Source organism: Arachis hypogaea, chromosome 6 (assembly GCF_003086295.3).
Source record: "Arachis hypogaea cultivar Tifrunner chromosome 6, arahy.Tifrunner.gnm2.J5K5, whole genome shotgun sequence".
Classification (NCBI taxonomy): Eukaryota; Viridiplantae; Streptophyta; class Magnoliopsida; order Fabales; family Fabaceae; genus Arachis; species Arachis hypogaea.
Genome location: NC_092041.1, coordinates 69893381 through 69907047, shown reverse-complemented (window position 1 = coordinate 69907047; position 13667 = coordinate 69893381). Strand labels below are relative to the sequence as shown.

General features: G+C 39.6%; 1 non-coding gene across 1 annotated transcript; it reads left to right on the top strand.

Annotated features, from left to right (window-relative positions):
- The first annotated feature begins 13309 nt into the window (after positions 1–13309).
- LOC112699723 (small nucleolar RNA R71) lies at positions 13310–13413 on the top strand. The gene has a single exon (XR_003152664.1). It is a non-coding gene; the product is annotated as a small nucleolar RNA R71 (small nucleolar RNA).
- The last annotated feature ends 254 nt before the right edge of the window (positions 13414–13667 follow it).

Here is a 13667-nt window from a genome sequence, read left to right as displayed (position 1 = left end):
AAATGCTAAAATTTACAAGGAGAAAGCAAAAAGGTGGCATGACAGAAATCTGTCATCTAGAGTCTTTGAGCCAGGATAGAAGGTTCTGCTGTTTAACTCTAGGCTCAGATTATTCCCTCGGAAATTAAAATCCCAGTAGAAGGGACCATATGTGATTACAAGTGTGTCACCGTATGGATATGTAGAGCTTCAGGATATTGACTCTGACAAAAAGTTCATTGTTAATGGATAGAGAGTCAAGCATTATCTTGAAGGTAGTGTTGAGCAAGAATGCTCAAGATTGAGACTAAAGTCCAACTAAAGACAGTAAAGAAGCACTTGCTGGGAGGCAACCCAGCCATTAGCAAAAATTAGATGTTTATAACAATTATAGAGTTTATTTAATTTTGTTATTCATGTTTGTTAATACATTTCGGTAAATAATACAGAGAAATGAAGGTTCAGAACATAAAGCAGAGGAATCACAGAGAAAAAGAGCTCACTGGCATTAAAACGACTGTAAAGAGGCATTTTGGGTGTTAAACGCCAGAATGGCTATCATTATGGGCGTTTAGTGCCAGTAAAGGTATCATTCTGGGTGTTAAATGCCAGAATGGGCAGTATTCTGGGCATTTAATGCCAGAAATAGCAGCATCCTAGGCATTCAGAAAAACGCCCAAAATGGCTACCAGATGGGGGTTAAACACCAGAATGGCTATCATTTTGGGCGTTTGACACCAAAATAGCAAGGGGGAGGTAATTTCGTTTCCAATTCAATTTTTTTCGAATTTTCATGTTTTAATTCATAATTTTTTGCATAAAATGTTACAAATATTCATCTTTCAACTTCCATTTCCAAAAATTAATAATTTCTTTTTAATTCTTTTTCAATTCTTTTCAATTCTTTTTCAAAACATTTTGAAAACTCATTTATCTTTCCAATTTCTTTCCAAATCTTTTTAATTCATCCATATTATCTTTTAATTCTTATATGCATTAACAAAAATTCAGATTTTACTTCCTCATATCTTTTTCATCTCTTTTAAATTTTAAAATCTTATCTTTTTCATATCATGTTTATCTTTTATCAATCATATGTTTCTATCTTATCTTTTTCTAAAAATTTGAAACCCATTCCCCCCTCCCTTTTAAATACACATTCGGCCATCCTCCTTGACCCCTTATTCGAATCTTTCTCTCCCTTTATTCCTCTTTTTTCTTTTCTTTTGCTTGAGGACAAGCAAACCTTTAAGTTTGGTGTGATTTTCTGTGATCACTGAGCTAAAATAGACCGAGATCATGGCCTCTAAAGGAAAGCAAACCACTCCAAGAGGCAAGAAAGAAAAATATCCAAAACTACCTTAGATACATGAGAGGTTCTACACCAAAGAACATGCAGACCATTACCTCAAAATTGCATGCAGAATATCAGTGATCCCAGAAGTTAAGTTCAATTTGAAAGAAGACGAATACCCGGAGATCCAAGAGCAGATTCAAAACAGGGGCTGGGAAGTCCTAGCTAATATTGAGATACATGTTGGAAGAAACATGATCTAGGAATTCTATGCAAATTTGTGGATAACGGATAAGTAAAGAATAGAGGGAACTACTTTCTACTCCTTTCAGACTATGGTTAGAGGGAAGGTTATTTACTTCCACCTTGAAAAAGTAAGAGAAGTCCTCAAACTTCCTCAACTACAAGGTGATCCAGAATCCTTTAATAGGAGAATGGCTAAAGATAAAAAGCTGGATCAAGTTCTAGAGGATATATGCCTCCCTGGAACCGAGTGGATAACCAATTCAAAAGGTGTTCCAAACCAACTGAAGAGAGGAGATCTCAAACTAGTTGCTAGGGACTGGCTGGATTTCATTGGGCGTTCTATACTTCCCACCAGTAACCGCTCTGAAGTCACTGTCAAAAGGGCAGTGATGATTCACTGTATTATGCTAGGAAAAGAAGTGGAGGTTCATCAGCTGATTCCTTGTGAAATTTACATATTTTCAAACAAGGAATTCACTGAGGCCAAATTGGCTTACCCAAGCTTGATTAGTCTGTTATGTAAAGATGCGGGGGTAAAGATAGGTGTGAATGAGTATATCCTAGTTGAACGCCCAATCACCAAAAAGGTAATGGATGGACCTCAAGTTCAAGACAACCCCATCAAGAGGAGGGCGCATGAGCTCCTCCCAGAAATTCCTCAATTTGACTATTGGGCCCGCTCAGAAGCATCTATCACCAAGCTGCAAGAAGCTATGGATCAACTCAAAGAAGAGCAGCAGAATCAAAACAACATGCTCTGCAAACTGCTCAAAGAATAAGAGAAGCAAGGGCATGAGATACAGAAGCTAAAGCGCCAGAAGCTGTCCCTTGAAGAGCCAGCCATCCCACAGATTGAAGGAGCACCTCTCTCTCAAAATTAAGGTTGTTGAGTCCAAACTTTGTGATAACTTTTGTTATTAGAGACCTATTTTAAAAGTTACATGAGCACTAGTATTAGAGTCGTTTATTTTTTTATTATTATTCCATAAGTATTAGTAGCATTTAAATTTCCATTTTAATTCTCTGTTATTTTAATAAAATTCGAATTGCATGAGTAGTACTTTATTTTTATTTTTTTTCAATTTGGCTATAATTTACTCTTCTTATCATCATTAAACATGAATAAAACTGTAGATTTTTTTTAGAAGAGTAAGGGTGCAAACATTTCGAGTATATAATAAGAAAAATTCAAATTAATTATATGTGGTGGCATTACTTAAGCTCTTTGAATGAATGCATAAACAGTGCATATTTTTTTATATACTGAAATTTAAGTAATGTTTGGCTCTTGAAAGAATGAAGTAAACAGAAAGATGTTATTGATAATCTGAAATATCATAAAATTGATTCTTGAAGCAAGAAAAAGCAGTATTCAAAAAAAAGAAGTGAAAGAAAAAGAAAGAGCAAGCAGAAAAAGCCAATAACCCTTTAAACAAAAAGGCAAGGGTGAAATGGATCCAAGGCTTTGAGTATCAATGGATAGGAGGGCCCAAAGGAACAAAATCCTAGCCTAAGCGGCTAAATCAAGTTGTCCCTAACCATGTGCTTGTGTCATAAAGGTCCAAGTGAAAAGCTTAGATTGAGTGGTTAAAGTCGTGATCCAAAGCAAAAAAGTGTGCTTAAGAACTCTGGCACCTCTAACTGGGGACTCTAGCAAAGCTGAGTCACAATCTGAAAAGGTTCCCCCAGTTATATGTCCGTGGCATTTATGTATCCGGTGGTAATACTGGAAAACAAAATGCTAAGGGTCACAAGCAAGACTCAAGGAAGCTGTGTTCAAGAATCAATCAAAGTTAAACTAGGAAAATCAATAACCTCATCTGCATGCTGAGTTTTAAAAGAAGCCAATCGTTCTGAGTTTCAGAGGATAAAGTGAGATGCCAAAACTATTCAGAAGCAAAAAGGCTATCAGCCCTGCTCATCTAATTTGAATTTGAGCTTCATTAAAGACTCTGAGATTTTATTACACCATAATCTTCTTTTTATCCTATTTTATTTGTCTAGTTGCTTGGGGACAAGCAACAGTTTAATTTTGGTGTTGTGATGAGTGGATATTTTATACGCTTTTTGGTAGTGTTTTCATATAGTTTTTAGCATGTTTTGTTCACTTTTTATTATATTTTTATTAATTTTAATTCAAAAATCACATTTCTAGACTTTACTATGAGTTTGTGTCTTTTTCTATAATTTCAGGTATTTTCTGGCTGAAATTGAGGGACCTGAGCAATTATCTGATTCAGAGGCTGAGAAAGGACTACAGATGTTGTTAGATTCTGACCTCCCTGCACTCAAATGCATTTTTCTGGAGCTACAAAAATTCAATTGGTGCAATCTCAATTGGGCTGAAAATCTAACATCTTGGACTTTCCAGTAATGTATAATAGTCCATACTTTGCCTGAGATTTGATGGTCCAAACTAGCGTTTAAACGCCAGCTAAAGGAATTGGCACCAGAGCTGGAGTTAAACGCACAAATTGGCACCCAAGCTGGCGTTTAACTCCAAGAATGGCCTATGCATGTGAAAGCTTCAAAGCTCAGTCCAAACACTCACCAAGTGGGTCCCGGAAGTGGATTTCTACACTATCTGCACTTAATTACTCATTTTCTATAAACCTAGGTTACTGATTTAGTATAAAAACTACTTTTAGAGATTCAATTGAGGACTTATGACATTTTACATCTCATATTGTATCTTCTACGGCATGAGTCTCTAAACCCCATAGGTAGGGGTGAGGAGCTCTGCTGTGTTTCAATGGATTAATGCAATTACTATTGTTTTCTATTCAATCACGCTTGTTTCTGTTCTAAGATATTCACTCGTACTTTAATATGAAGAATGTAATGATCCATGACACTCATTATCATTCTCAAATTTATGAACGCGTACTTGACAACCACTTCCGTTCTATCTGAGCTCAACGTAGTCATTGGGCGACAGCTTGAGTGTGCATCTCTTGGGGTTCTAATCCATGAGTTTGACCTGCATCTCCTGACAACAAAGCATTAAAACTCATGAGATCAAAACCTTCGTGGTAGAGGCTAGAACCAAGTGAGAACCGACAGATGATTAGCCATGCGGTAGCTATGCCTGGTATTTTTCATCCGAGACGAGAGATCCGATAGTTGATTAGCCGTACAGAAACCATACCTGGACCATTTTCATTGAGAGGATGGATGGTAGCCATTGACAATGGTGATCCACCAACATATAGCTTGCCATAGATGGAACCATGCGTGTTTGGAGAAGAAGACAGTAGGAAAGCAAAAATTCAGAAAACAGAGCATCTCTAAACCTCAACCTGTTCTCCATTACTGAACAAAAAGTATAACTAATTTCATGCTCTTTCACTTTTTACAAACAAAATCATTTTTATTACTAATATCCTAACTAAGAGTTACAGGATAACCATAGCTTGCTTCAAGCTGGCAATCTCCGTGGGATCGACCCTTACTCACGTAAGGTATTACTTGGACGACCCAGTGCACTTGTTAGTTAGTTGTACCAGAGTTGTGAAAGTGTGAATCACAATTCCGTGCACCAAGCTCCATAATCAAATAAGGCATTCAAAGTTTTACCAGCCATCTCACAATTACCTTTAATCAGTGTCTTTGACCCCTCAACGCCTACTGAAGAGGTAGTGTATACTCTCCCCGGTTGCTGTACCCTGCCAGTCTCATACCTCTTCTTCTCCGGGCAATTATTGGCCAAGTGTCCAGGCTGTCCACAGGAATAACATACTCTAGTCCTAAACCTACATGGTCCTGAATGGTACTTCCCGCATCTGTGACAACTCAAGTCCTGCTGTGGTTACTTCCCTTGTCTTTTTCCTTGATTAGCATTGGCCTCCTGAAGTTGCTTTGCCCCTGATTGTTCTGAGGGACAAAGCTGCCACGCTTGAACTGTCTGCCCCTAGGTGCATAATTTCTCCCCGAAGTTCTCTGGAAAGGCATCCTCATGCTTCCCTTTTCTGTTGCAGCCTTTCTCATACATTCCTCAGCCAGCCTGCTCTTATTCACAAGTTCAGAGAACACCCAGATCTCCATAGGTGCTACAAAACTCTGAATGTCACTCCAAATACCTTCTTCATTCTTAATGCATCTCCACTCAGCAAAGTCCTTAGGAGCTTGATGAGCAGATAATTTATACGCTTTTTGGCACTATTTTTAGTATGTTTTTAGTACATTTTAGTTAGTTTTTAGTATGTTTTAATTAGTTTTTATTTAAAATTCACTTCTCTGAGCTTTACTATGAGTTTGTGTATTTTTCTGTGATTTCAGGTAATTTCTGGCTAAAATTGAGGGACCTGAGCAAAAATCTGATTCAAAGGCTGAAAAAGGACTGCAGATGCTGTTGGATTCTGATCTCCCTGCACTCAAAGTGGATTTTCTAGAGCTACAGAATCCCAATTGGTGCGCTCTTAATTGCGTTGGAAAGTAGACATCCTGGGCTTTCCAGCAATGCATAATAGTCCATACTTTGTCCGAGATTTGATGGCCCAAATCGGCGTTGCAAATCAGCTTCAGAATTCCCGGCGTTTAACGCCAGAACTGGCACAAAAATTGGAGTTAAACGCCCAAACTGGCATAAAAGCTGGCGTTTAACTCCAGAAAAAGTATCTACACATAAAATCTTCAATGCTCAGCCCAAGCACACACCAAGTGGACCCCGGAAGTGGATTTTTACGTCATTTACTCATTTCTGTATACCCTAGGTTACTAGTTCACTATTAATAGGACCTTTTGATATTGTATCTGGATCGGATGACACTTTACACGTTTCTCATTGTATCTTCTACAGCATGAGTCTCTAAACCCCATGGTTGGGGGTGAGGAGCTCTGCTGTGTCTTGATGGATTAATGCAATTACTACTATTTTTCATTCAATCACGCTTGCTTCTATTCTAAGATATCACTTGTTCCTAAACTTGATGAATATGATGATCCGTGACACTCATCATCATTCTCACCTATGAACGTGTTCCTGACAACCACCTCTGTTCTACCTTAGATTGAGTAGATATCTCTTGGGTTCCTTAATCAGAATCTTCGTGGTATAAGCTAGAATTGATGGCGGCATTCAAGAGAATCCGGAAGGTCTAAACCTTGTCTGTGGTATTCTGAGTAGGATCCAAGGATTGAATGACTGTGACGAGTGGTGGACGAAATTGTGATTCAATTGTTATTCCATTTTGCAAAATTCATTGCTTTTCATTCCCTGGTAATGGCGCCAAAAAACATGATGCCAATACCATAGTTCACAACTCCGTTCAACTAACCAGCAAGTGTACTGGGTCGTCCAAGTAATAAACCTTACGTGAGTAAGGGTCGATCCCACAGAGATTGTTGGTATGAAGCAAGCTATGGTCACCTTGTAAATCTCAGTTAGGCAGATTAAACTGGTTTATGGGTTTTCGAAAATTAATAATAATTGGAAAATAAAAGGGATAGAAATACTTATGTAAATCAATAGTGATAATTTCAGATAAGTGTATGGAGATGCTGTGCTCCTCTTGAATCTCTACTTTCCTATTACAGTCATCCAATTCTTCCTACTCCTTTCCATGGCAAGCTGTATGTAGGGCATCACCGTTGTCAATGGCTACATCCCATCCTCTTAGTGAAAACGTTCCTATGCTCTGTCACAGCACGGCTAATCATCTGTCAGTTCTCAATCAGGTTGGAATAGAATCCCTTGATTCTTTTGCGCTTGTCATCACGCCCAGCCTTCAGGAGTTTGAAGCTCGTCACAGTCATTCAATCCCAGAATCCTACTCGGAATACCACAGACAAGGTTTAGACTTTCCGGATCCTCATGAATGCCGCCATCTATCTAGCTTATACCACGAAGATTCTGTTGGGGAATCTAAGAGATATGCGCCCGGCCAAGAGTAGAACGGAAGTGGTTGTCAGTCATGCGCGTTCATAGGTGAGAATGATGATGAGTGTCACGGATCATCACATTCATCAAAGTTAAGTGTAACGTATATCTTGGAATAAGAATAGAAGAGAATTGAATAGAAAGTAATAATAATTGTATTGAAACTTGAGGTACAGCAGAGCTCCACACCCTTAATCTATGGTGTGCAGAAACTCCACTGTTGAAAATACATAAGTAAAAGGTTCAGGCATGGCCGAATGGCCAGCCCCCTTGAGTGATCAAGAGACCGAATAATCAAAGGCTAAACAGTCAAGAGATTAAACTGTCAAAAGATGTCTAATACAATAGTAACTTATCCTATTTATACTAGACTAGCTACTAGGGTTTACATAAGTAAGTAATTGATGCATAAATCCACTTCCGGGGCCCACTTGGTGTATGCTTGGGCTGAGCTTGATCTATCCACGAGATGAGGCTTTTCTTGGAGTTGAACTCCAAGTTATGACGTGTTTTGGGCGTTCAACTCCGGATCATGACGTTTTTCTGGCGTTTAACTCCAGACAGTAGCATGTACTTGGCGTTCAACGCCAAGTTACGTCGTCAATTTCCGAATGAAGTATGAACTATTATATATTGCTGGAAAGCTCTGGATGTCTACTTTCCAACTCCGTTGAGAGCGCGCCAATTGGAGTTCTGTAGCACCAGAAAATCCATTTCGAGTGTAGGGAGGTCAGATTCCAACAGCATCAGCAGTCCTTTTGTCAGCCTTTTTCAGAGTTTTGCTCAAGTCCCTCAATTTCAGCCAGAATTTACCTGAAATCACAGAAAAATACACAAACTCATAGTAAAGTCCAGAAATGTGAATTTAACATAAAAACTAATGAAAACATCCCTAAAAGTAGCTCAAACTTACTAAAAACTATCTAAAAACAATGCCAAAAAGCGTATAAATTATCCGCTCATCACAACACCAAACTTAAATTGTTGCTTGTTCCCAAGAAACTTAAAATCAAATAGGATAAAAGAAGAGAATATACTATAAATTTCGAATTATCAATGAATATTAATTATAATTAGATGAGCGGGACTTGTAGCTTTTTGCCTCTGAACAGTTTTGGCATCTCACTTTTTCCTTTGAAGTTCAGAGTGATTGGCGTCTCTGGCAACTTAGAATTTTGGATAGTGTTATTGACTTTCCTAGTTAAGCATGTTGATTCTTGAACACAGCTACTTATGAGTCTTGGCCGTGGCCCTAAGCACTTTGTTTTCCAGTATTACCACCGGATACATAAATGCCACAGACACATAACTGGGTGAACCTTTTCAGATTGTGACTTAGCTTTGCTAAAGTCCCCAGTTAGTGGTGTCCAGAGCTCTTAAGCACACTCTTTTTGCTTTGGATCAAAACTTTAACCACTCAGTCTCAAGCTTTTCACTTGGACCTTCATGACACAAGCACATGGTTAGGGACAGCTTGATTTAGCCGCTTATGCCTGGATTTAATTTCCTTGGGCCCTCCTATCCATTGATGCTCAAAGCCTTGGACCCTTTTTACCCTTGCCTTTTGGTTTTAAGGGCTATTGGCTTTTTCTGCTTGCTTTTTCTTTTTCTTTCTATTTTTTTTTCGCCAAATTTTTTTTTTCGCACAAGCTTTCTTTTTCACTGCTTTTTCTTGCTTCAAGAATCAATTTCATGATTTTTTTCAGATCATCAATAACATTTCTCTTTGTTCATCATTCTTTCAAGAGCCAACAATTTTTAACAATCATAAACAACAAGATTAAAAGACATATGCACTGTTCAATCATTCATTTAGAAAACAAAAAGTATTGTCACCACATCAATATAATTAAATTAAATTCAAGGATAAATTCGAAATTCATGTACTTCTTGTTCTTTTGAATTAAAACATTTTTCATTTAAGAGAGGTGAAGGACTAATGGATTTTATTCATAGCTTTAAGGCATGGTTACATACTAGTGATCATGAAGTAGAGACACAAAACATAGATAAACACAACATTAAAAACCGAAAACAAAAAGAAATAAAGAACAAGGAATGAATCCACCTTTAGTGGCGTCTTCTTCTTGAAGGACCAACAATGTCCTTAAGCTCTTCTATGTCCCTTCCTTGCCTTTGTTGCTCCTCCCTCATTGCTCTTTGATCTTCTCTTATTTCTTGGAGAATGATGGAGTGCTCATGATGTTCCACCCTTAATTGTTCCACATTGTGGCTCAAATCTTCTAAGGAGGTGTTGAGTTGCTCCCAATAGTTGTTGGGAGGAAAGTGCATCCCTTGAGGCATCTCAGGGATTTCTTGATGATGAGCTTCCTCATGCATCTCTTGAGAACCGTGCATGGTCTCTCTTGCTTGCTCCATCCTCTTCTTGGTGATGGGCTTATCCTCTTCAATGGGGATATCTCCTTCTATGATAACTCCGGCTGAGTAACACAGATGGCAAATAAGGTGAGGGAAGGCTAGCCGTGCCATGGGTGAGGGCTTGTCGGCTATTTTGTAGAGTTCATTGGAGATGACCTCATGAACTTCTACTTCCTCTCCAATCATGATGCTGTGAATCATGATGGCCCGATCCACAGTAACTTCAGATCGGTTGCTAGTAGGAATGATGGAGCGTTGGATGAACTCCAACCATCCTCTAGCCACAGGCTTGAGATCCAGTCTTCTTAGTTGAACTGGCTTGCCTTTGGAGTCTATTCTCCATTAGGCTCCTTCCACACATATGTCCATTAGGACTTGGTCCAACCTTTGATTAAAGTTGACCCTTCTAGTGTAGGGGCGTTCATCTCCTTGCATCATGGGCAAGTGAAACGCCAACCTCACATTTTCCGGACTAAAATCTAAGTATTTCCCCCGAACCATTGTGAGGTAGTTCTTTGGATTCGGGTTCATACTTTGATCATGGTTCCTAGTGATCCATGCATTGGCATAGAACTCTTGAACCATTAAGATTCTGACTTGTTGCATGGGGTTGGTTAAGACTTCCCAACCTCTTCTTTGGATCTCATGTCAGATCTCCGGATACTCATTCTTTTTGAGCTTGAAAGGGACCTCGGGGATCACCTTCTTCTTTGCCACAACATCATAAAAGTGGTCTTGATGGCTCTTAGAGATGAATCTTTCCATCTCCCATGACTCGGAGGTGGAAGCTTTTGTCTTCCCTTTTCCTTTTCTAGAGGATACTCCGGCCTTTGGTGCCATTGATGGTAATGGAAAAACAAAAAGCTTATGCTTTTACCACACCAAACTTAAAATATTGCTCGCCCTCGAGCAAGAGAAGAAAGAAGAGAAGAAGAAGAAGAAGAAATATGGTAGAGAGGGAGAGAGGTAGGTTCGGCTAAGTGGGAGAAGAGGGGTTTGTGTTGTGTGAAAATGAAGGAGAATGGAAGGGTATTTATAGGGAGAGGGGAGGGTGTATGTTTGGCCATTTTGGGTGGGAATGGGTGGGAAATTGAATTTGAATTTTATGAAGGTAGGTGGGGTTTATGGGGAAGAGTGGGTTGATGTGAGTGGTGAATGGGGCAATTGGAAAGAGGAATTGAGGTGATTGGTGAGGAGTGTTGGGAAGTGTGACATGGGGAGTAGGAAAGTGTGATTAGGATTAGGAGAGTGTAATTAGGGAATATGGTAGGTGGGCATCCTGTGGGGTCCACAGATCCTGAGGTGATCCTGTGGGATCCACAGGATCCTGAGGTGTCAAAGAATTCCATCCCTGCACCAAATAGGCATGTAAAATGCCTTTGCACACCATTCTGGCGTTTAAACGCCCATTGGTGCACGTTCTGGGCGTTCAACGCCCATGTAAAGCATGTTTCTGGCGTTGAACGCCAGTTTCATGCTTGTTACTGGCGTTCAGCGCTAGCTTTTCTTCTCTGGGCACATTCCTGGCGTTCAGCGCCAGAATGTTGCTTGTTTCTGGCATTCAGCGCCAGAATGGTGCTCTGTTTTGGCGTTGAACGCCGGCCAGATGCATCTTACTGGCGTTGAACGCCAGCCTGTGCGTCCTCCAAGATGAAAAATATTTTTCTTCTGTTTTTGACTCTGTTTTTAATTTTTATGATTTTTTTCGTGACTCCTCATGATCATGTACCTAATAAAACACAAAATAACAATAAAATAAAAATTAGATAATTAAAATTGGGTTGTCTCCCAACAAGCGCTTCTTTAATGTCAATAGCTTGACAGTGGCTCTCATGGAGCCACAAGGTGATCAGGTCAATGTTAGTGTAGTCCCAACACCAAACTTAGAGTTTGGACATGGGGTCTTAACACCAAACTTAGAGTTTGGTTGTGGCCTCACAACACCAAACTTAGAGTTTGACTGTGTGGGCTCTTCTTGACTCTGAACTAAGAGAAGCTCTTCATCCTTACTCTCTTTTGTCACAGAGGGATGGTCATGTGCCTTAAACACAAGGTAGTCCCCATTCAATTGAAGGACTAACTCACCTCTGTTGACATCTATCACAGCTTCTGCTGTGGCTAGGAAAGGTCTTCCAAGGATGATGCAATCATCCTCTTCCTTCCTAGTGTCTAAGATTATGAAATCAGCAGGGATGTAAAGGCCTTCAACCTTTACTAACACGTCCTCTACTATTCCATAAGCTTGTCTCAATGACTTATCTGCCAATTGTAATGAGAACAAGGCAGGTTGTACCTCAATGATCCCTAGCTTCTCCATTACAGAGAGTGGCATAAGATTTATCCCTGACCCTAGATCACATAGAGCTTTTTCAAAGCTCATGGTGCCTATGGTACAAGGTATTAGGAACTTGCCAGGATCTTGTTTCTTTTGAGGTAAAGTTTTCTGAATCCAAGTATCTAGTTCACTAATGAGCAAGGGAGGTTCACTTTCCCAAGTCTCATTACCAAACAACTTGGCATTCAGCTTCATGATAACTCCTAAGTATTGAGCAATTTGCTCTCCAGTCACATCTTCATCCTCTTCAGAGGATGAATAGTCTTCAGAGCTCATGAATGGCAGAAGGAGATTTAATGGAATCTCTATGGTCTCTATATGAGCCTCAGATTCCTTTGGATCCTTAATAGGAAACTCCTTCTTGCTTGAGGGACGTCCCAGGAGGTCTTCCTCACTAGGATTTTTGTCCTCCTCTTCCCTTGTGCATTCGGCCATATTGACTAAATCAATGGCCTTGCACTCTCCTTTTGGATTCTCTTCTGTATTACTTGGGAGAATACTGGGAGGAGTTTCAATGACTTTCTTACTCAGCTGGCCCACTTGTGCCTCCAAATTTCTAATGTAGGATCTTGTTTCATTCATGAAATTGAAAGTGGCCTTTGACAGATCAGAGACTATATTGGCTAAATTAGAAGTGTTTTGTTCAGAATTCTCTGTCTGTTGCTGAGAAGATGATGGATATGGCTTGCTATTGCTCAGCCTATTGCGTCCACCATTGTTAAAGCCTTGTTGAGGCTTTTGTTGATCCTTCCAGGAGAAATTTGGATGATTTCTTCATGATAGATTATAGGTGTTTCCATATGGTTCACCCATGTAATTAACCTCTGCCATGGCAGGGTTCTCAGGATCATAAGCTTCTTCAGAAGCTGCCTCTCTAGTACTGTTGGATGCATGTTGCAATCTATTCAGATTTTGAGAGATCATGTTGACCTGTTGAGTCAACACTTTATTCTGAGCCAAGATGGCATTCAGAGCATCAATTTCAAGAACTCCTTTCTTCTGAGGTATCCCATTATTCACGAAATTCCTGTCAGAGGTATACATGAATTGGTTGTTTGCAACCATGTCAATGAGTTCTTGAGCCTCTTCAGGCGTTTTCTTCAGGTGAATAGATTCACCTGCAGAATGGTCCAATGACATTTTCGAAAATTCAGAGAGACCATAATAGAATATATCTAATAGGGTCCATTCTGAAAACATGTCAGATGGACATCTTTTGGTCAGCTGCTTGTATCTTTCCCAAGCTTCATAGAGGCATTCACCATCTTTTTGTTTGAAGGTTTGAATATCCACTCTCAGCTTGCTCAGCTTTTGAGGAGGAAAGAATTTATCTAAGAAGGCAGTGACCAGCTTATACCAGGAGTCTAGGCTATCCTTAGGTTGTGAATCCAACCATATTCTAGCTCTGTCTCTTACAGCAAAAGGGAAAAGCATGAGTCTGTAGACTTCAGGATCAACTCCATTTGTCTTTACAGTCTCACAGATCTGCAAGAACTCAGTTAAAAACTGATAAGGATCTTCAGATGGAAGCCCATAAAACTTGCAGTTTTGTTGCA